Source organism: Epinephelus lanceolatus, chromosome 16, assembly GCF_041903045.1.
Source record: "Epinephelus lanceolatus isolate andai-2023 chromosome 16, ASM4190304v1, whole genome shotgun sequence".
NCBI lineage: Eukaryota > Metazoa > Chordata > Actinopteri > Perciformes > Serranidae > Epinephelus > Epinephelus lanceolatus.
The window spans coordinates 40,375,968-40,399,960 of NC_135749.1; the positions used below are offsets into that span (position 1 = coordinate 40,375,968).

The window sequence follows — 23,993 nt, forward strand, 5'->3', positions numbered from 1 at the left end:
AGACAACTATGGTTAAATGTGACAAAGGGACTGGACTGAGGCAGTCATCAAAAATGCTCACATGTGCAGCAGGGTATGATGTAGGGATGGGAATCGAGAACCGGTTCCTGTTAAGAACCGGTTCCAACTGGTTCAATTCATCGACATCATTAGCCTTTATGCTTAACAATTCCCTTATCGATTCTTTTCATTACGCCGAATCTATGCTCGTCAGTCAGCAGCACGTTCAACAACAAAGAAGACGTAATGGCGGAGAGACAGAAGCAGTCAAAGCCATGGCTTCACTTCATGCTGTTGTTAGCCTCCCTGGAGCTGCTAGTCCACTTTGGAGCTTCGGCGCATCCCCGCTCCGGAAGGACGGCGGGCGGGGCGCTGTTGTTGTTAGCCTCCCTGGAGCTGCTAGCCCACTGTGGAGCTTCAGCGCGTCCCCGCTCCAGGTGGACGGCTGGCGCGGCACTGTTGTTGTTAGCCTCACTGGAGCTGCTAGCCCGCTGTGGAGCTTTGGTGCATCCCAGCTCCAGGTGGACGGCGGGGCGCTGTTGTTGTTAGCCTCACTGGAGCTGCTAGCCCGCTGTGGAGCTTCAGCGCGTCCCCGCTCCTGTTGTCGGATTTCATGGGAACACAAGGATGGTAAGATGAGTTGAGTTGATTTGCACGCTATTTGTTGTTATAATATGCAGGGCTAGCTGTGTTAGCTGCCTCACCTGAGTTAGCTGCACTAACTGCGTGGTGTTGACACACTCAGGCTGTGGGCCGGGATTTATCTCTATATCACCAGCTAGGAGTAACATTAATGACAACTCGTTGTGGCTGTTGTGACATAGATAACTGTATGCCAATGCTGGCTTATGACTGTGAAAGCTGCCGTTAGTTTTTTGTGTGGTTAACAGTTAGACGGTGTCAAAACATTTCTTTCTTTCTTCAGATGTGTTGGATTGCAAACAACAGGAGGTGATATCTTTAATTCACAGGAGGAATCGATAAAGGAATCGATAAAGAATTGGATCGATAAGCAGAATCGATAATGGCATTGATATCGATAAAATCCTATCAATTCCCATCCCTAATACTGACACACACCATGTTAATGCCACGTTATCCTGTTACAATATTCACAACTTGGATTAATTTTTATGAAAAACCCTTTTGACTCTTTTGATCTGAGGACCCTTACGGACTAAGGGAATATAAATAACCTATCGGGTAATCAAGGAATGGACACGTAATCTGGGGTAGCCAACAACCTGGTTGTATACATCTTATGAACTTCTATAAAAAAAAGAGAACTGCTTGGAAATCTCTAATTTAGACAGGCCTTTATTTTGTCAAACGGTGTAGCCACACTAGGCTAGTAAAAGAGACTGGGCGTTTAATTTAGGTTTAATGTTATATATGTTGGTCATATTGTGGAACCTCTGGTGATTCCTATCCCTTGCATAAAATTAAACTGGTGTAAGCTTGTACACCAGACTGGGTCGGACAAAACTCTAGTAGCCATAGAAATTTTGTCATCAAGATTCAAACTACGAACATTATGGAGGATCTGTGGGACCAGTAACTTCACTGGTTTCCAGTCTTTGTGCTGAGCTGACTGGCTGCTGTTTAAAGCTTCAGCTTCATATAGATGTTAGAGTGGAACTGATGTTCTTACCAGACTCAGACCAAAATACTTCTCAAAACATTGAAATAATCTTGTAATGTCTTGGCTGGGTTACAGATGCAGCTGAAGCAAATGAGGCCTTTGAAAACACTTCAGCCGGAAGATAAAATGTGTTGCAGCACAGAGAAACTGTCATTGTAAAACAAGAAAGGGCTTAACTGACGGGGGCATGTCCTGATACTCTACATTGTGTCAGGGGTTTGATTCCATGTAGATGCTGGTCTTGTTTCAGTTTGCACCTCAATTTGATGTCAACAATTTTGAAAGCAGAATAGTTTGAGTCAGTTTATTTTGCCTCATCAGCAGCTCCTGTTTCATTCAGATGAGGGCGACCATGTTAATCAGCTGTTCCAAGTTGCATCCCCTGTTAGGGCGGAGGATCATTACCTGTTACCTGTAAGTTGGAACACTTCCACTAGAGCTGGGTTGATTTCCAGTTTTGTTGTTTGTCCAGTCCAGTGTATGAGCTTAAACTGGTTTGATTTATGCATATCAGCAGAACCGGTTGTGTCAGCTGCTGATAAAAGGCTAATAGCAGCAGATAAAAACACTGTTTCTGTCTTAAAGTTCAGGAATGTGAAGTGTTTAGGTTTGTGATGCCTCGTGGACTTTCTGTTCTGCCACCTGTATTTGTTTCAGCATGTATTCTTGCCTCTGTGTTCAGTGTGTCAGGAATGAATGAATGAATGACTTTATTTTGAACCAAAGTTTAAAACAATGTTGTGATAACAAAAAACAAAAAAACAATAACAGAAATGTTCGAAAAGGAGTAGGTAGAAGTAAAACTTATATGTTCCTACCTGTGTTAGGAGGCTCTGAAAGCCACATTCAGTGGATAAAACCCATTAAGCTGACCTGCGTCTGTGTGTGTGTGTGTGTGTGTGTGTGTGTGTGTGTGTGTGTGTGTGTGTGTGTGTGTGTTGGCTTACTTCCAAGCTACTAGGATTGCCTTGCTGCCAAACAATGTGGACGGCTGCAGCACATTTCACACTCAAGCTGTGTGTTTCACTGTTGTGTGTGGGTGTGTGTTTATGTTTTTGTGTGTCCTCCTGTGAGTAACCTTTGTGTTTTTTGCCGGCTCATGGTCTCGTTGTTGTCGAATCTTTATCCGTTTCATCCGGGGGATTCATCCTTTTTTTTAGGCATCTAAACTCACTTCATTCACTCTGTACAATTCTCACACACACACACAGAATAATGTGTGGATTAGCCCTAATCTCCTCTGTGTGTTAATAAACAGCAGATTTACCCGTTTTTGCAGCAGAAAACAGGAAAGTGTTTGTTCAGAATTAATGAGCGTGTTGAAAATTATTAAAGCTGTTTTAGCTTGGCTCATTATTAATAAAATCCTGGTATTTAATTTGATGTAAAATTTAAACAGGTTAAACATAGTCAAAATGTCAGAATTCAAATCCAATATCCGAAAACACTCTGTAAGCCTGTCAGGCTTGTGAACTGAAGGAACACTGTTCAAGTCTGACAGTAAGAGTTCATTCCTGATCCTGAATATAGTCGTTTGACAGAATAATATTAACTCAAAGTGCGTTTACTTCACCTGACCTATGTGTCAGACTTTGGTCTTCAGGGTCCACCTGTAGGTCTCTACAGGTTATAACATGAATCTGTGTTTACAGTGTGAAGAATGAACCTCTGCACATGATGGTTTGTGTATGAAAGGGAGACAGGGGTTGGTTGGCGCACTTTTCCCTTCTCTGCTGTATTTCTCTGGCATAATTTATATTAAGATTGGTGTACTCTGTGCGATTTTGGGCTGTCCCAAGATGACTAGTATTAATTTCACTGACGAAAATGGTGATAAAAAATTTTGATCAATGGCCTTGATCTCGATAATAAAAACTAAGATGAAATCTATGTTTCATTTTGTTGACAAGACTAGACGAGACGTGACAGAAATATTATTGGTGGAATATCACTTGCAATCATCTTCAAATGCTGCAGGAATGTCAGGGTGGTAAACTCCAGTAAATAGTCTGCACCAGGATATTTCGCTAGCCAGCAGAAACACTCAGAGCAGAGCAGCGTCAGCCATTGGTGCGGTTTTTGAGCTGTAGCCTAATTCAGCAGTAAATAATCAGCCGTGTGTGTCTGACTGTGAATGCCGGAGCTGCTGAATGGATTTGTGGAGTTTCTCAGTTGCAGCGATGGCTGTTAGCAGTTAGCTCCGCTCGTTAGCCGCTAAACAGCAGCGGAGCAAGCAGCCACCAGCCGCCAGACTTCACAGCTGATCCCCGCTGGACTCCACTCAGTGCAGACTGGAGAAGGTTTCTGGGTTGATGGTGTTTGACAGGCAGGTAGGAGGCTCAGTTATCTGTGAGTGTAGCTGTGCTGTAAGTAAACAGTCTGAACTCAGATCAGTTTTCTCTGACAGAGATGAAAGTTTACTTTGAATCACTAACTCTGTGAGAGGACATGAGTTTAAACATCCATACTAACATGTTGCAAAATGAAGAAAGTATTCAGGATTAATTAAGTTATTTTTCTGCCTCTTAACAGTCAGATGGATGAGTAAGAGTTTACAGTGAACCTGGGAACAGATCCTAGTTGTCTCAGATTAGTTATTTGTGGTGTCAAAGTTTTTGAGAGCATAAATAGAGAGATGTTGAGCTTTTCAAATGATGATCAGTAAGTGTGTGCTCGCAAATCAGCCCTTAAACCTGTCAAACACTGCTGGAGAAATGACAGTTTGGAAGTGTGCAGAAATGATTCGAGTTGTAGAAAAAATTGTCCAAATTAAATTTTTATACAACCTGTCACCTTGATTCTAATTTCTGATACTGAATTAGCATCACTCGATTGTTGACTAAAATGCCGTTAATTTTCGTCAATGCCTTGTTTCCACTCACGTATGGGTATGGAAACAAGGCTACCGGAAGTCCATTCATTCCAGTGTTTCCTTTTTTTCAGCAGTGGGGGTGGCGGAGGGAGAGGGTGAGAGATATATCCGCATACACATTTTGGTGTATTTCATATGAATAATATTATAAATATTAGGCTATATAAGTATATTGTTCCAAAATGTCTTTTCTTTCTTTTTTCCAACTTTAATTTTATAGTTGGTTTGTGTGTCTGCCAACCAGCCTTGCTCACAATTGACTCAACTTTGTGTTGAAATGGTATTAGCCAGCTAACATCACTCATCAGACTTTCTAATCATATACCAAAATGTAGCTGATTCCCTCATTTGTTAATAAGAAGTATCACATTTCAAACATCTCTGTCTGACACAGTTTATAATACGTTTAGTTCACAGGACACTTTTTATGCCTCCACACTGGCGATAGCTGTCGCCGGAGGGGTTATGTTTTCAGGTTGTCCGTCCATCCCATCTTTGTAACAACATCTCAATAACACAGGAAATTTTTTCAACTTTGGCACAAAAGTCCATTTGGACTTAGTGATGAAGTGATTTTGATGGTCAGAGGTCACTGTGACCTTGTCTGTCATATTCTTATGAACCACTTTGTGGAATGTCTTTAAATTTGACACAAACTTGACTGAAGAATAAACTGACTAGAATTTGGTGGTCTTTGAAAGTCAGAGGTCACTATGACCTCACAAAACATGTTTTTGGCCATAACTCAAGAATTCATTTGCTAATTATGACTGTGACCTTGCGTCCGTCCCACTCTTGTGAATGTCGTATCTCAAGAAGGCCTGAGGAATTTTCTTCAGATTTGGCACCATCGTCTACCTGGACCCAAAAATAAACTCAGTAGAATTTGTATGGAGCTTTTTTCCTATCTTTATTCAAGAGAGTGGTATATCAGTTTGAGAGCATTATTTATTGATTTCAAGTTGATTTTGTAATATTGTCAATCAAAACCCTGCCCTCGCACTCAAATAGCCTCTGCTTGCACTTAGATCTACTCTGTTTCTGCTCAAACTGTGTGCTCGCCCTCAGATACAATGTTGCTTGCATAGATTTCCTGCTCCAGCTTCAGCTCTTCTCCTCACGCTCAAGCTGCTTCTGTGCGCACATGGAATTTCTGCTCTCAGATTTCTGCCCTGCTCTTGGATTTTTTTGTGTAACAACCCTGTGAAAATCCTCCAACCAATAGAACGCCAGGTTTATTGTTGACCAATAAAATGATCCCTGCCTCCTTGCGGGCACGCTTGCTTTAGTTTTAGAGCGTCCCGTATGGGCGGGTACTCTTTAACTGGGTTCATCCACTCCCACCCTCCAGGGCTTTATTAAATGTTCTTCCCTTGCTTACTTTAGAACTTTTGGAATAAAGAGACTGTTAATTTACATATGTGCGCCCGTATTTTTTACTATAATAGCAGCATACAGTATAATAGTAGAAGTAGTAAATGTCTTTACTAAATCCACTATTGCTCCTTCAAGTGAAGTGATTTTTGAGAGTTGGGGAGTGCAGACTAACAGACTAGATATAAAACTGAGTCACATCAACCTGCATGATGAGATTGTTAGTGAATGAATCTGCAGACACAATGAGCTGCGTGAGTCAGCTGACTGAGATATTTCCTTGTTCATTAACAGTTAGTTCTCACATCTTCCTCCTCACAGCAGGTCCAAATGATTTCCATTCAGCTGTATCATCCCTCTCTACATAGGAAGTGTCTGTGTGAGGTGAGAGACGCGAACGTGTGATATGTGCTGAAGGTCAGCAGTCAGATTTAAAGCTGCAGTATGTGGAGTGTGTTCTGAGCGCGTGCAGAGCTTGTTAACCCGCCAAGGGTTTAACACTGCTCCAGTAAATCTGCATGAGGCGACGGATCTGACAGTTTTCCTGCAGGAAGCTGCAGCAGATTTACACTTATTAACCCGAGGAGGCTGCAGAGTGGAACCCTGCTGGATCCTCATGCCTCTCATGTTCCGGATTAGACTCAGTCTGACGGATCCTGCAGAGGACTGTTTCTATGTACTGGGGTTTTATTTCCATTAAACAGGAAGTGTGATGGTATGGTAAACTTTCCTTGAGACATCTGCTGTATGAGCAGTAGGCTGAGAAGTAATAATAGATAATGTGAGGAAAATATTCAATTACTATGCTTGTTTCATTAAATGTAACAACCAGAAATCATGTTAATGTGATTACTTTTCATGTAGATTCATTTGACTGAGCAAAACCTACAATCTTTAGTTAGACTGTATTGAGTTTATTAATACCTAAATCAAATCACCAGAAAAAATTTTGGCAATGCATATTTCTGCAAACCATGAATACGTTGCATGTGCATGTCATGTAATGCATGCATCGAAACGTTACGTTTTAACAGCACTGTGGTTATGGTTAGCAAAAGATTACGTTTGGGCTTAAATACCTAGTTGTAGGGGGCACAATCCCCACTGGATAAACAGTGACAGGTTGCTACAAAATGCTGCTGGAAACACAGCGATGACCTGCTAAAAGACAGCGTTGTTGTTTGCTGGTCTTGAACAGTGGTCTGCAGTGGTCAGGGGGCGTAGCACCAAATACTGGGCCCTATGCATAAGCAGGGTCTGTGGGTCTTTTACATTAGGGATGGGCATCAGTTTTCGATTATCGATGATTGATTGTTAAGGATTTTTTAATTTAATTTTAATTTTTTTGATGATCGAATAATGAATTTTAATCATTTGCCCATCCCTATTTCACATGCACCTTTTGCATTTTTTTGTGTTACAGTCAGTTTGCTTTCCCTTTCCTTTCTGTCTTTTTCTTTTTATTGCAAACAATACAAAACACTAAAAAAAAAGAAGAAAAAGAATGGTGAACACAAAAGTGAATACATGCCAGTAAATGAAGTGTTGTCAGGGGATAAGGGGACAAGGTGATGTTAAAACTAATCCTGCCATTACCCTGTTACCACCAATACAAATAATTAGATAATATTTACTAACAATAATAATAAAGTCAAGGGGGAGTGTACCTGGGGCACCACCAGAAAACTCCAGAATGGGTCAGCAGGAAGAGTCCGGCAGGAAAACCAAATTATTGTTGCATCTTATGATTACTGATATCAAGTTTGGGCAAAAAATTTAAATTGAAACAACTGCAGTTTCCATATTGTTTTGTCTACAGATAATTTAATTATAGTGCAGGGGCGGAGTAAATAATTTTGTGCCTTTAAGGGGTAAGAGGGGCCTCAGAGAGTTTCCGCTGTTTTTTTTTTTTTTTTTTTTAACTGATTTGGCTGATCACCTGCTGAGCATGTAGCAGGAAGGAGAAACATTGCGTTTCCTTTTGTGAATTAAGTCGTGAATGTTGTGCTGTTGTGTAAGGAGAGGGTGATTAGACCCCGTTTGGATTTCTCCCCAGAGGAGTGTCTATATGAAAGATACAATTTCACGTCAAACTCCATCATTTATCTAACAATCTGTTCCATTATCATCAGAGCAAATTTTATGCATTGCCCTTTGATTCTTCGGCAGTGGCAGTTTTCTTAATAACATCAGAGACACTGAACACATCACAAGTAACTCTGGCTCTGAAAAGACTTTTGCCCATTTGTGTGGTTTTCCCTGGGCATAAATCAGAATGGATTATCATCTAAGCATTCCATGGGGCCTTGGTGGCTTAGTAGATGGAGCGGATTCCCCATGTGCAGGGGTAAGGTAAGGTAAGGTAACTTTATTAGTACCTGAGGATAGATTTGATTTGCAGTTAGATTAGGTGAGTCGGCTGCTTTCACACAGATAATACTTAGGACAAAGATATAAGACAGTGATATGACAGTGACAACAGTGCTTCAGACTAAGAGACAGGTACAAATATACAAAAATCATATTCATATTAAAAAAAACAGTAAAAGCCATCATGGCAGATAAAAAAGAAAAAAAAGAATAAAAAGGCTGTACAGTCAATAAATTAAAGTTTAGTCCATAAAAGATTACTATGTTTTGTTTAACATTCTAATGGCCACGGGCACAAAGCTGTCCCTATATCGTTTAGTTTTGCAGACAGGCACTTTGTATCTGTGACCTGATGGCAGGGGCTGAAATTCGCCGTATAGTGGGTGGGAGCCATCTTCTAGAATGGACCCAGCAAGCCTCTGTAACTGCTTGGTGTATAAGAATTTGGGGTTCAGCTGTGGCTGTCCTATCAGCCTACTAGCCCACCTCACAATTTGGTTCAGGGAGTTCTTATTTTTTAGGGATAGGTTGCTGAACCAAGACACTAGGCTAAAGGATAGAATGGACTCAATAAAAGAGCGGTAGAATAGGATTAACAGTGTACTGTCAATATGAAAGGAGGACAGTTTCCTCAAACAGTATAAACGCTGGTTCCCCAACTTGTACACAGCTTCACAATTTGCTTCAAAGTTTAGCTTATTGTCAAGGTATTTGTACTTTTCTACCCACTCCACTGTCTGACCCGTTATGACGGTGAGTTCCTGAGCCCTGGAGAGTTTTACAAAGTCAATTTGCATGTCTTCTGTTTTTGAAATATTCATCTGTAAAAAGGACCTATCACACCATTCTATAAAATCCTGGGCAACTGGACCATGGCCTGTTTAATTTTCTTTTAGCAGGCTTACAATGACAGAATCATCTGCATTCTTTAAAATAAATCTGTCTTCCCTGCTGCTGCGGCACATGTTTGTATAAAGGATGAACAAGAGAGGGGCCAACACACAACCCTGAGGGGACCCAGTGGAGGAACATATCTGGTCAGACAGTACTTCATTGACTCGCACTCTTTGTGTCCTATTAGTAAAGAAATCTAAAACCTAGCCAATAAGATTTTTACTCAAACCAAATTGCTCTAAAAGCCTTTCTGTTAAGATGTGGGGTTGGATTGTATTAAAAGCTGATGAGAAATCTACGAATAAAAGCCGAGCATGTACTCCTTTTCCTTCCAAATGTTAAATGTTTAAAAAGCATGTTTCGTCAAAGTGACTGTGGCGTCCTCAACACCTCTATGTGGCCTATAGGCAATCTGCAGTGGATCAATATCAGACTCTGTCTTCTTTAATATTTAAGACCTCACTAGTTTTTCAAAAGTTTTCATCACAATAGATGTCAGTGCAATAGGCTTAAAATCATTCAGTATTTTGGGGCAGTTTGTCTTGGGAACTGGAACAAACAGAGTAACTCCTCGCGTTTGTAAGGTCACTCCAGCGGTAACTTCCTGCAACAACTCAAATCTCACGAGACGTGAGATTTCAGAGCCAGACTTTCGCTCTCTGAGTGAGTGTTTTGACTTGCTACAACAAACATGTCCGAATTTTTACCCGATTTTGACCAACTGGATCTGGAGGGGCCATTTGAATTTGATGACCGCCTGTATTTATTTGAACACACGGTCGTACACGGATGCAGAGCTGATTGAAACTGAAGAGCAGACGAGGAGAGAGAGGGAGCACTGTTACTTCAGTAGCACATATACTAAAATTGCAACAGGCAGAGGAACATGTCCAAATCCAGCTAAAGGTAAACACAGACGTTCATTTCTCCATTCTGTTATGTTGTTGGATAATTATACTAACAATCCGAGCCTATCTGTGTGAAAAAAATGAACTTTTAGTGGGCGTATTTTAATGTTGTTTGACACTGTCTGAGTGCCCAATTATTTAATATAGTGTGCGCTCACGGGCTGCAGGAAGGTCAGCCCTAGCTTCGTACTGGAGAAATGTCACATATTAAACATCCTATCACTCATTTAGACAAAAGTAGATCGGAAAATAGGGCTCAGGTTAAAAAAAACATTAGTTTCCCTTTAATTACCATTTTTATGCTGATGACACACAATTATACATCCTCATCACACCAAATGCCCCTGATGCACTGGATGCTCACTGACATAAATGTGTGGATGGGTAAAAACTTTTTTAAGCTAAATGAAGAAAAAACTAAGATTCTTTGAATTGGACAAAAAGGAGCAAGAGAAAAAACTGCACTAAATGTTTGGTGGCCTTAGCAAACACATTAAAACTAATATTACTGGGGCGCCGGTGGCTTAGTGGTGGAGCAGGCGCCCCATGTACAAGGCTGTTGCCACAGCGGCCCAGGTTCGACTCCAGCCTGTGGCCCTTTGCTGCATGTCACTCCCTCTCTCTCTCCCCCTTTCAAGCTTGTCTGTCCTATCCATTAAAGGCTAAAAAGGCCCAAAAAATAATTAATAATAAATAATTAATCCTTATTTTAACAGGGTCATCAAAACATCTTTTTTTCATCATCGGAACATTGTCAATGTCAAGGTCTTTTTAACCCAGAAAAATGCTGAAATATTCACTCACGCTTTTATTACCAGCCTTTTAGACTACTGCAATTCCCTTTTCATTGGGCTACCCAAAAATCAATAACAAACTACAGTTAATATCTATCATTTTATGTTTCAGCCAGATCACTTAGGGCCTCCACTTCTTTACTTTCAAATGTTCCTCATGTGTCCCATAAAAGTACTGGTGAGAGCACTTTCTGTTTTTACACCCCTAAACTGTGGAATTTGCTACCTCTGGATATTAGAATGGCAAGCTCTTTTGGTATTTTGAAACGTTAATTAAAGACCTATCTTTTTAATCTGGCTTTTAATGTGGAGTAACATTACAGCCTTGATTTTTAAGTTTTAACCATTGGTTTTTACCTTGTTTTATCTCTCCTGTTCATTGTTATTTTTATTTTTATTTCATTTATTTATTTGCTGTCTTTTTATTCATCTTTTTATTCAATAATCATCTTTTTTTGTTAGTTTGTTCTGTTTTGGTTGGTTTGCATTTTTAATATTTTATTGTCTTGTGTCTATGTACTCATCGTTGTTGTCGTCGTCCTCCGCTTATCCGGGTCTGGGTCGTGGGGGCAGCAGCCTCAGCAAAGAAGCCCAGACAGTCTTCTCCCCAGCCACCTCCGTCAGCTCTTCCGAGGGAAACCCGAGGCGTTCCCAGGCCAGCTGGGCGATGTAATCCCTCCAGCATGTCCTGGGGTGGCCCCGAGGTCTCCTCCCGGTTGGACATGCCAGAAACACCTCCCAAGGGAGGCGTCCGGGAGGCATCCTTACCAGATGCCCGAACGACCTCAACTGGCTCCTCTCGATGTGGAGGAGCAGCAGCTCTATTCCGAGTCCCTCCCGGATGTCTGAGCTCCTCACCCTATCTCTAAGGCTGAGCCCAGCCACCCTGCGGAGGAAACTCATTTCGGCCGCTTGTACTTGCGATCTCGTTCTTTCGGTCACTACCCAGAGCTCGTAACCATAGGTGAGGGTTGGAATGTAGATCGACCTGTAAATCCAGAGCTTCGCTTTCTGGCTAAGCTCCCTTTTCACCAACACAAGAAAAATTTCCGAAAGGACAATAAACAATATCTATCTATCTATCTATCTATCTATCTATCTATCTAGCTAGCTATCTAGCTATCTATCTAGCTATTATTAGCTGATGAAAGCTTAGGGTGCTTTCAGACCTAGAGTTGTCTTGCTTTGGTCCGAATCAGGGACTCATTTTGTTACAAAGTTGCATAATTGCCTACAGTTGGTTCGTGTTCTCACGGCAGCATTTACAAGCGGACCAGATCAAATGCCTTGCATGATAAAGCTCCTCTTGAATGGTCAAAATTTCCATGCGGGAAAAATCCAGGAAGTAAACAAAACGTTGAAGAAGAGTACAGTTGAAACATAAATGCAACACTTTCTAATGTCTCAATGGAGGGACAGCTAAGCAGGTTGATTTTAGTGCTGGTCATTGTGTACTTTATTGCTTGCATTGTACATTTAAGGCAAACCATACAGTTTGAAAACAAGGCGCGGCCTCAACTAGAAAACAATGTTTTAATGCATTGGATGAGCCGAATGTGCATATTAAGGCAGTACAGGAGGAGGTGCAAATTAATAATCCTCCAGGAGTGTAACATGCTCATGTTTAACCCAAACAATGCGTAATGTGACTGCAGTTAGTTTGGACTGAGGTCAGAACATGTTATCACCACAAACCAACCACACCAGAGTTCGTTTGTAACCGGACCAGTACCACCTCTACAAGAGGGCCTTGGTCCAGTTGTTTTGGTGTGCACCAGAGTGCGATTGCTGTGTTCACACCTGCCCTGACCAAACCAAACAGGTCAGGTGTGAAAGCACCCTCAAAAGAAACAGTGCACTGTGTCCCTTTTCTTTATAATTAGGCCCAAACTACATGCAACTTTTCAGGAAATTTCCAAAGGGATTGTTTGGGCACCGTGGTTCCAAAGTCACCCAGCTCTCGCAGCTTGAACAGGAATCTGCAGCTGATTGCATCAGTTTCTCCAAAAGTCCTGCAGGTTTTAATGTCCACTACTGAATAATTTTCATAACTACAACCTTTTGTTCTATTGATCATAATAAGACATACAGTACAGGCCAAAAGTTTGAACACACCTCCTCATTCAATGCGTTTTCTTTATTTTCATGACTATTTACATTGTAGATTCTCACTGAAGGCATCAAAACTATGAATGAACACATGTGGAGTTATGTACTTAACGAAAAAAGGTGAAATAACTGAAAACATGTTTTATATTCTAGTTTCTTCAAAATAGCCACCCTTTGCTCTGATTACTGCTTTGTACACTCTTGGCATTCTCTCGATGAGCTTCAAGAGGTAGTCACCTGAAATGGTTTCCACTTCACAGGTGTGCCTTATCAGGGTTAATTAGTGGAATTTCTTGCTTTATCAATGGGGTTGGGACCATCAGTTGTGTTGTGCAGAAGTCAGGTTAATACACAGCCGACAGCCCTATTGGACAACTGTTAAAATTCATATTATGGCAAGAACCAATCAGCTAACTAAAGAAAAACGAGTGGCAATCATTACTTTAAGAAATGAAGGTCAGTCAGTCCGGAAAATTGCAAAAACTTTAAATGTGTCCCCAAGTGGAGTCGCAAAAACCATCAAGCGCTACAACAAAACTGGCACACATGAGGACCGACCCAGGAAAGGAAGACCAAGAGTCACCTCTGCTTCTGAGGATAAGTTCATCCGAGTCACCAGCCTCAGAAATGGCAAGTTAACAGCAGCTCAGATCAGAGACCAGATGAATGCCACACAGAGTTCTAGCAGCAGACCCATCTCTAGAACAACTGTTAAGAGGAGACTGCGCGAATCAGGCCTTCATGGTCAAATAGCTGCTAGGAAACCACTGCTAAGGAGAGGCAACAAGCAGAAGAGATTTGTTTGGGCCAAGAAACACAAGGAATGGACATTAGACCAGTGGAAATCTGTGCTTTGGTCTGATGAGTCCAAATTTGAGATCTTTGGTTCCAACCGCCGTGTCTTTGTGAGACGCAGAAAAGGTGAACGGATGGATTCCACATGCCTGGTTCCCACTGTGAAGCATGGAGGAGGAGGTGTGATGGTGTGGGGGTGTTTTGCTGGTGACACTGTTGGGGATTTATTCAAAATTGAAGGCACACTGAACCAGCATGGCTACCACAGCATCCTGCAGCGACATGCCATCCCATCCGGTTTGCGTTTAGTTGGACGATCATTTATTTTTCAACAGGACAATGACCCCAAACACACCTCCAGGCTGTGTAAGGGCTATTTGACCAAGAAGGAGAGTGATGGAGTGCTGCGGCAGATGACCTGGCCTCCACAGTCACCGGACCTGAACCCAGTCGAGATGGTTTGGGGTGAGCTGGACCGCAGAGTGAAGGCAAAGGGGCCAACAAGTGCTAAACACCTCTGGGAACTCCTTCAAGACTGTTGGAAAACCATTTCAGGTGACTACCTCTTGAAGCTCATGGAGAGAATGCCAAGAGTGTGCAAAGCAGTAATCAGAGCAAAGGGTGGCTATTTTGATGAAACTAGAATATAAAACATGTTTTCAGTTATTTCACCTTTTTTTGTTAAGTACATAACTCCACATGTGTTCATTCATAGTTTTGATGCCTTCAGTGAGAATCTACAATGTAAATAGTCATGAAAATAAAGAAAAGGCATTGAATGAGAAGGTGTGTCCAAACTTTTGGCCTGTACTGTATATACAGTACATATCCAGTGTTCTCTAAAAACATGATTAATTTTAAGTCCTGTGTTGTAGCTTGCTGCCAGGTGACACCAAAACCCATGTTAAAAACTGTAAAAATAAGAGCTCCTGAGGGCTGTGAAGTTCTCTCTTCAGTCCTTCTTTTCTCTGCTTTAATCAGTTATTTTTACTTGTGGGAGACTGAGTTTTGTTTCTGCTGAATAAAATCATTAAAAATGTAATGTACTCCTGTTTTATAATTAGTGTGGGACCGCCTCTGTCCACAGTTTGATTTTGTTTTGCGTCTAGCAGGATGTTTCTATGTAAAGCAAGAAGTCTCTGTCAGAACGAATACACAGGTGGAGGAGTCGAACATCCTATTTCCCCTGCTGCAATCAAATCACAATCAAATCTGATTCAACCAGCGAGTTTGCATGAAGCAGGAATATGACACACAGTCACACACTCCACGCGGCTGTATCTGCATCTCTTTTATTATTTTCTTCAGTTGTTCCCTTATTTCTCTGCTTCTTTAATTTTCTCCCTGGCTGCTCAGCTTCCTCAATCTCAGTCTTAAACCCCTCTCCTCCTCTCTGAAGCTGTTTTTACCTCATTTGCTCAAATCTGCCAGCCGCCGTTACCCATAACACCACTCTCATTCCCGCCACCCAAAGGCTCCCAGACTCACTTCTGTTTTATTTCCACTGACGGCTGCAGCAGAGCGCCGTGTCCCTCCGAGCTCTCTGCCGTGATATGACTGACGCCCCACCATCCAACCGCCTCAGGAGGCCTGGAGAAGTGTAGAGAGCAGGAAGTTGAGTGACTTACCTGGACTACAGTTAGATAATAGCTTAATTTGTACACATAATATCCTTCTCTGATGGGCGGCTCCTTATTACTTCATCGAGCCGTTTGCTGCCGGAGTCTCACTGAGGGAGAGTTCACTTTTAATAATTGGAGTCTGTGCTCATCTCTTCTCAGTTTTTCCCTCAGTTTTTATTATTTTTGAATGTTTTTTCTTCATCGCTGTCTACATATCACCAGTTCCTCCCAGGACTGCTGTTTAAATGTAAATCATGTCAGAATGAGCTTTTACTCAAATTAAAATGTTCAAACTCAAGTTATATGTTTAATAAAGGAGGATTAATATATGATCCAAATAGTAGGGCTGCACAAAATGCAAACAAAAGTCATATTGTCAGTTTTTTTTATTGCAATATTGCGATATGCAAGTAGTAGGAACTGTAATTTTTGAATTTTTATTTTCTCTAAAAATATGACATAAAATACATAAAATTATAGTTACATTATTTTTGCTGGGGTCTGTGCCAAACAAGCATCTTCCCTTAGATCTGGAGTACGATTGGTAGGCCGGGGCATCTCTGTAGCACCACAATGCTTAATGCAGGATTCTCACAGTCATGAAATTCCTGGAAAAGTTAAGAAATTAGAAAAACTGTTGTCCAGGCCTGGAAATGGTTTGGAAATAACATAATGTAATGGTATTGCTTTATAAGACTACCCAATTTAAACTCATGGAAACTGGGTAAAATAATATCCGAACGTTTTGAAAATTCATTGGTAAAAATGTGTTGAAACCTTGTTCATGTTATGTTGTGACACATTTTATCTTTATGAAGAAATTACAGCTTTTGCGATTTGGATATTATACTTGGCCATATTGCGATTTCAATAATATTTAAATTAATTTTGCAGCCCTACCCAATAGTTTGACCACAAACAAAAAGGAAACATCAGCTGCTGGTTTTATCCTGAGTACTGTGACCTCCTGGCATCAGGGGTTTTAGTCTCAGATCACCAAAAATGTGTCTGTGAAAAACAGTCATGATACAAGTTCAGTCAGCTCCTGGGCCCAACAAGTTTCTGTACAGATCTCTGAAGAACCTGCAGCAATAAATAAACTGCTGTGACATGATTATAAAACACATTGCTGCTGACTTCAGACCAGATTTATCCAGTTTTTCGAATCAGAAAGTCACCAGGAAGCTGTGTGTGTGTGTGTGTGTGTGTGTGTGTGTGTGTGTGTGTGTGTTGATGGAGGCAAATAGATTTGGTCTTGTCTCGAGTTCCAGCATGAGAACATGAAGTGGTGTTCAGGCTGTTAATGAGCTGACCCCGTTCACTTTGCATGTTCACATGTCAGAGCGGCGCTGCAGGGACTGCTGGGTAACGGCGTGCAGAAATGTGTCAGATGTGATTTTAAATGAATCAGAATGCTGCACATTCAGATTACACAGAGTAGCATTCTCTTGATTTATTTACTGGCGCTGTATTTTGTCTCTGAGTCCCCAACTGTGAGAAAGTTCATCAGTGACAAATTGAAACAAAGTGAATCAGTGAGGTGGTGAATGAGTGCATCTGTAAATTAGTCTGTGTTTGAGCTGAAGTGAAGGTGGTGAGTGGAGAAGGCTGAACAATCAAAGTACCTATGATAAATTCATGACCACCATCTTTAATGTTTTCTTAAATTAACAGTCTTATCAAACATGAAAACAATTCTTAACCCATTAACCTTTACCTACACCAAACAATCCCAGGCCAATTTTCCACTGAAGCACGCAGCTTGAACACTGACTGATTACTGGAAGTAGCTTTGGTACGACCACAGACTATAAAATAATAGACATAGCTACTGTGAGGTCACACATTGGTTTGTGGACTACCAGTTTGAGCCCAGTGTTTGGCCAGCACAATTTTGGATTTTTGGAGCCAGAAGCGACCATATGTAGACTAGGTGACTGATGAGGGTTTCTGCAGCAGAGAAGGTGAGTGAGGGGCGGAGACGGGCGATGTTCTTGAGGTGGAAGAAGGCAGTCCTGGTGATGTGATTGATGTGGTGGTCAAACCTTAGCTGGCTGTTGAGTTCAGTTATCGAAAGTGAGACAGAGATTGTGGGTGGCTTTGGTGCGGGGATGTGGGGTCAATGATGATTATGTCCGATTTGTCACTGTTCAGTTGGAGATAGTTTGTTTGCATCCATGATTTTATTTTATTTTGAACAGGAGGTGAGGTGGGTTCTGAGTTGTGAGGCAACAGGATTTTTGACAGGAGGGGGAGATTGGAGATGGGGCGGAAGTTACTTGGATTGTCAGGGTTTAAACCGGGTTTTTTGATGATTGGTGTGATGGCAACCAGTTTGAGGGTTTGGAGGACGGAACCAGAGCTGAAGGAGGCGTTAATAATACCAGTAATGAGTGGGGGGATGACAGGGAGGCAGTCCTTAATGAGTTTGGACGGTATGGGATCCAGAGTGCAGGTGGAGGTTTTTATTCTGGTCATGATGGTTGTTAACTGTGCTGGGGATACTGGAGAGAAGTGGGACAGGGGCTGAATGGTGATGGGTGGTGAGGCAGGTGGGGAGATGGGAGGGATCCTGGAGGTATTGAGGTTACTGTAGATGGTGTTTATTTTTGTCTGGACGTATGTTAAGAAGGATTGGCACTTTTCAGTGGTGAATGATGAGGAGGTGATGTCATGTGGTTTGAGGAGGGAGTTTATGGTGAAGAACAGAGCCTTGGAATTGTCGGAACCAGAGTGGATGGGGTGAGAGTAGTGGGTGGACCGGGCAGCATTGAGTGCATCTTTGTATTGTTGTAGATAGTCGGTGTAGGATAGGAGATGAACTGATAAACCGGTTTCTTTCAGTCTTTCAAGTTGCCTTTCCCACGTGGAGGCCTCCGACAGACGTAACTGCTCGCGTAACATCTGCTACGTCGAGCTAGCCCTGAGATGACTGTGGTTTCGTCTGGAGCCGTCCCAACGGGGAGACGCCGGCAGCGCTGTGACAGGATGCGGAAGTGGGGAAAACATAGAGGGGTAATCTCTAGGCTAACCGCTAACCCCATCAAACCAGCTGTTCCCAGCGGCCTTCTGGCCTTCTGAGGATATGGAGTTTTTGACTGTGAAATGTCGACCCTGTTTTGTTTCTTTTTGCTTGGGGTATGCGAAATGTCATTTTGTTTTTGTGCTGCATATAAAAGTGACAAAGAAGTTCAGTTCAATTCATAACGTTACATATGACAGCACAGCATCCAGTTGCTAATGGCTAACGTTAGACTACTGTAGCATAGCCTCTGAAACATTAACGTTATCTTCCTTGTGCGTTTCCACTTACAAGTAACGTTAACGCTACTATCTAGCGTTAGCACTGTAACCTTATTCTAAAACTCATCAATCATCGCTGACTCCAGTTGAGTTTTAAAACTCCGGGGTTGCGTTTGACTGTCTTGGTTGTAACGTTACACTCGCTCTCCTCTTCCATGTATCTAACGTTACCATGCCAACGCCTACACCTATCATAGATGTAATGAGGAAGTAATGGAGGAGGGGGGAGTAGGCCTTTGGAGGGAGGTGGAGTTGCAGGAGGAGGGGGATGTGACTTTGGAGGGAGACGGGAGTTGTGCATGTAAAAAATTTTTCTTAGTGCTGTGTAAAATGCAAGAAAGGTAAGAGTTGCTTTAAGCAGGTGAGTTATGAAAAAAACAAAACAAACAAAAAACCCTGTACAATTGTCACGAATGATGAAATTAACTACAGAGACCAAAGCCGTTTTTTGTACCAGGCTGTAAACTTGGAAGTTAGTATATTGGACATTTTAACCTGGGGGTGTATGGGGCTTGTCTCGCTCTTAGAGCCGGCGTCAAGCGGACATTCAGTTAGCCTTGAAGATTGCCGCTTGGGTACGACTTTGGAAACTTTGTAGCTGCTCTGTGGTCAGCAGGAGGGATACTTTGATGGCAAACTTTGTGACTGAGCACGGCCCCACATCTTTTCTTTTTAGCCATCCTAACAGCGAACTTCATTTGTCTGTTGCTTGGTCCACAACTGAAGTCCCACTGGAATGTCTCAAGAACTTTTGTTCAGATATTGATGTTCTCCTCAGGACAAAGTGTGTTTGTTCTCAGCAGAGACCTTACTTCTCTCTGTTTTTTTCCTCCAGTCTCACTCCTCTCTCCTCTGTCTGTATGTTGAAGAATTAGTCCCTCAAAGCCCTAAATTTTTTGCTCAAGTTGAGACATTTGAACTCTTGCAGATGTGTAAATTTGTGTCTGACTTCAAATGCAGTCACGCTGCCTTTTAAATCTGCACAGCTTTTTTTCTTTTCTTTCTTTTCTCTGAGTTGAAGGGATCCCAAAGAGGAAATTAGTGTTTCTTTGCTTACAAGTTGTTGGATGAATCACTACTGGTTATCAGTGTGCCGTCAGCTTTATGTATTTTATTTTTTTATTTGTGGCAGGCTGACAGAGGCACAGGAAATAACATGTTTCTCAGACTTGACTCTGTCTGGCTCTCCAGTTCAAACCGCTGCAACCTGTGATGTTCTGCAGGGAAACAAACAGTAAAGTCTTCATTTTTGAATTAAGCAGCTAATTAGAGCTGAGAGCCAGAAAACAAATGTCTGGTTTGTGGCAAAAAGAAAGTGTGAAAGATAATGCAAGTTATTTGAAAGTAGTGAAATATATTTGAAATGTAGAAATGAGAGGATTATGAAGAAAATCAGACCCTGAGTTGTGTCAGTCCAACATGAACATCTGCAGTTTGAGCTACTGTGTTTTTGTCCCATAGTCCAATGATTTTATGTCCTCTTTCAAGCAGTTCTCTCTCTCTCAGCAGTCTGAGCTCATCTGCTGCTCATTTACTTCCCTTTTACGATGTGATGTTCAAATTGCTTCTTGTTCGTTTACCCAGAGAGGTAAATTAACCACATTGGCTCAGAGACTAAAATACTGAAAACTGGAGCTGCACAACTTTTTAACTTGAAGTTTTTCAAAGTGTCCGAACAGTTTGGCCTGAATTTTGAGAAATGCTGTTGTTTGATTCTTCTCTTGATATGATGGATTTTCTGCTCTTCTGCATGTTCTTGACTTCAAAGTGCTTCTGAGGCGCACAGATCATGCAGTAGGAATACATAAAATCCATCAACACAGTCATCTTCCAGCCATCAGAACATTTCATACTAAATCTTATGAGGCAAAGTAACTTTTGAGTGGCAGGCAGTCAGGAAACACAGATACTGTAAGAAATACTCAGGATTGTTTTTGTAAAGAAATGGATAAATTCACAACTTTATCTGGAGGACAGAACTTTAAGGGGGTGATTTGGTCTCATATATAAAAGCCTGAGTTTTTTATTGCAACAAATATTTTGAAAGATTTGGAATTGCCACCAAGACATTAGGAGTCACATGATCCACTGAATTTGTTTGCTTGTTTGTTTTTGTGTTAAAAGTTGTATCGACTCTGTATTGTTGAGATAAGTTTTTTTTTCTCCCATTCACTTCAATACAGTAAGTGTTTTACTGATTGCTGCTTTGTTTTAAAGTCCAATATGCATTTATATTAAACATGTATGAGACATATTTCTTAAAAACGCTTGTGTTGCAAAAGTTTGACTACAAAAGACTTTTAAAATCAAAAAACTGTGTTCTCAACCGACAGTCAGTCTTCCTCCAGAAATCCGTCCAAGGAAAAGAGGTAGGCAAGGAGATGTACGCACCAGGCTGAGGAAGCGTCCCTTCAGACCCCCTCTTCCCTCCATCTTACTGGCAAATGTACGCTCCCTCCGGAATAAAATGGATCTATTGCATGCCAAATGCTGGGTGGAGCGGGCCTTCAGAGATGCATGCATCATCGCCCTGACAGAAACCTGGCTCGACGGGGATGTCCCGGACACGGAGGTCAGACTTGACAACTTTCCCATCCTGCGGGCTGACAGGACCAGCCGGTCCAGCAAGGACAGAGGCGGAGGCGTCTGAATCTTTGTTGATAAACGGTGGTGCACAAACAACAAAGTGCACCACACAGTCTGTACACCTGACGTGGAGACGCTGACACTGTCACTGCGGCCCTTCCACCTCCTGAGGGAATTCCCCACTGTTGTAATCAGCTGTGTTTACATCCCACCAAGTGCTAACACCGGGGCAGCAGCGGAGTTGGTAGCCGAGGGTGCTAGCAACATGATGGCTAAATATCCCGATGCCCCGATGTTCAGTATGGTTGATTTTAACAGCTGTAGACTCGACTGTGTCATGCCATCTTTCCACCAGTACGTGGACCTTCCCACGAGGAAGCACAACACTCTGGACTTATGTTATGGGAACATTTCTGATGCGTTTATCGCCCACGCACACCCTCCACTTGGCTACTCCAATCGCAATGTTGTTTTCCTGCTGCCACACTACAGACCGGAACTGAAATGCAAGAAGCCACACATCCACGGCGCCGATCTGGATCACAGGGTGTCACTGATCACAGACTACATTAATTTCTGTATCTCATGCACCATCCCCATCAGAACTGTGAGGAGATATCCTAACTCCAAACCCTGGATCACTTACCACATTAAAAACAGCCTGAGGGAAAAGCACAAAGCTTTTCAACGCAAGGACTGGACTGCTGTCAACTCACTCAACAGACAAATAAAGAATGACATCATCAAGGCCAAACACAAATACAAGGACAGACTGGAGCAGGAATTCAGCACCATGAACACTAAACAAGCTTTCCATAAAGTCAAGATTCTCACTGGTCAATTACCCAGTCAGGCTCACTCCACAATCACAGATCCCATCACCTTTGCTGCCACCTTGAACTCCTTCTACACACGGTTTGACACCCAAGACCACTCTGCCACATGTCAGGAGCTGCTCACTGCCCTCCCCCCGGATGTACCTGCACACCTCCCATTCACTACAGTGGATGTGCAGCAGCAGCTGAGCAGGTGCAAAGCTGGAAAGGCACCCGGGCCTGATAACATCTCCTTAATGAGTCCGGCAGGTCCTTCAGGATCATTGCAGTTAACAAGCCATCACTTAAAGTTTCTCCTGCATTCCTCAGTGGTGTGATAGCAGTCTCTGCACGAATAACATAGTCTGTGACGCTCTCATTAACAGCTTTCTGAAGGGACGTCAGCTCCGTGTATAAGCTGTAGAGCTTAGATTGGGCCCAAAAAATCCCGCCCGAGTCCGGGCATGTTCTGTCCAAGCCCGGCCCCTTTAACTGTAATTGCGAGCCCGGTTTAAACCCGAATTTTTTTTTAAGGATACGAACGTGGACATTAAAGGCTGACTCTTGTCTTTCTTTCCATGGCCTTCGTCACGTGCCTCTTAAATGTCTAGGTCCCCGTCTTTTTGCTGTCATATACCAGCATCGTGCTGCACTTGGTACACTCGACAAAGCCGACACGCACTTGTTACTGGAGAACGATGCTGGTATCGGCTGGTTTCCTGGCAGAGTATTGTGTATTTTAGGCAGAGACGATCTTTGGTCACGTAAGTGCATCAGTCATGACGTTACTCCAGCGCGCCGAGGTGGATAGCTGTTGTTAGGCTCGTTGGCGAGGTGCAGCTGTGAGGCTAGCGGAGCGTTAGCCGCAGCATGACCGGAGGGAGGCACAGCCAGTTAGCCTCCGCTAGCTTCCCAGCTAGCCCCGGCTCTCCATTTGGATCCAACCAGAGCACCGAGCCCTGGTTTGTTATTCAGGTTAAAGTGGGAAGAAGCAGCAGGCTTGTTGGGCAGCTGAGTGAAGCTGAGTGAAGTGGAGCCTGCGGAGGAAACACCGGGACCGTCTGGATGTAATAATCCGTGGACGTGCTGTGGTGCTCGGCTGCACAGATAGGAAACCCCTCGGCTGACAGGATGTACCACTCTCTCACTCCGCGACTTTGTTAATAGCCTCGTTCGAGATGAACTGTGCCTCGCCTGGAAAGTAGACGAGAGCAGGCGGCCGCAGCGGGGGGCGGTGACAAAAAGCCGCGGTTTCCCAACATTTTCCAGCAGCCTTCAGTCCGTACAGGAAGTCACAGACACACTAACATTCTGTCTGGAATGATGTCAGTTCATTAAAAAAGTGATCAGACCCATATATCAGTTTGTTCTCAGTCTCCAGTTGTTTTAATGATAGTTTTATGATAGATTAATTTATTGTAGTATGTAGTGTACTGTAGTTTATGTTCATGGTTTATCCTCTATGAATTCTCCTGTAAATCAGCATCATATCAGTTTGACCTGTCCCCTCAACTACACAGGCTAAATAAACTATGTTTGACTTTAAGGTTAATATTTTCAGAGGAAAAAAAATACAAGACAAGGCTCAGTCAGATACAGCCAGGGCTTCACATCTGCACAGATGTTAGTTTAAGAATCCTTACATCCCACTGACCACCGGTCTCTGTGTTGCTAAATACTTAAATAATTAAAAAAGTCCAATATTAATATACAGTAGACTCTATATAGTTTATGATGAATGTATTTAGTTTCTGACAACTAAACTTCACCATCAGTCACACAACATGTTTTCTGTTCACAGAATAAACCTTTACAAACACAAATACAATCTTAATCTCTAAAATTCAACAAAAATGAAAAGTTTATCTAAAACGTCATCTTGTTGAGTTGACATCTAAACCAATCAGCT

The 23,993-nt window shown here is 42.3% G+C and overlaps 1 protein-coding gene across 2 annotated transcripts in view; it reads left to right on the top strand.

The window, feature by feature from the left end:
- Positions 1–23,993, top strand: part of LOC117263568 (semaphorin-6D-like) — a 501,073-nt gene that overhangs the window by 54,894 nt on the left and 422,186 nt on the right. The window lies entirely within an intron of this gene.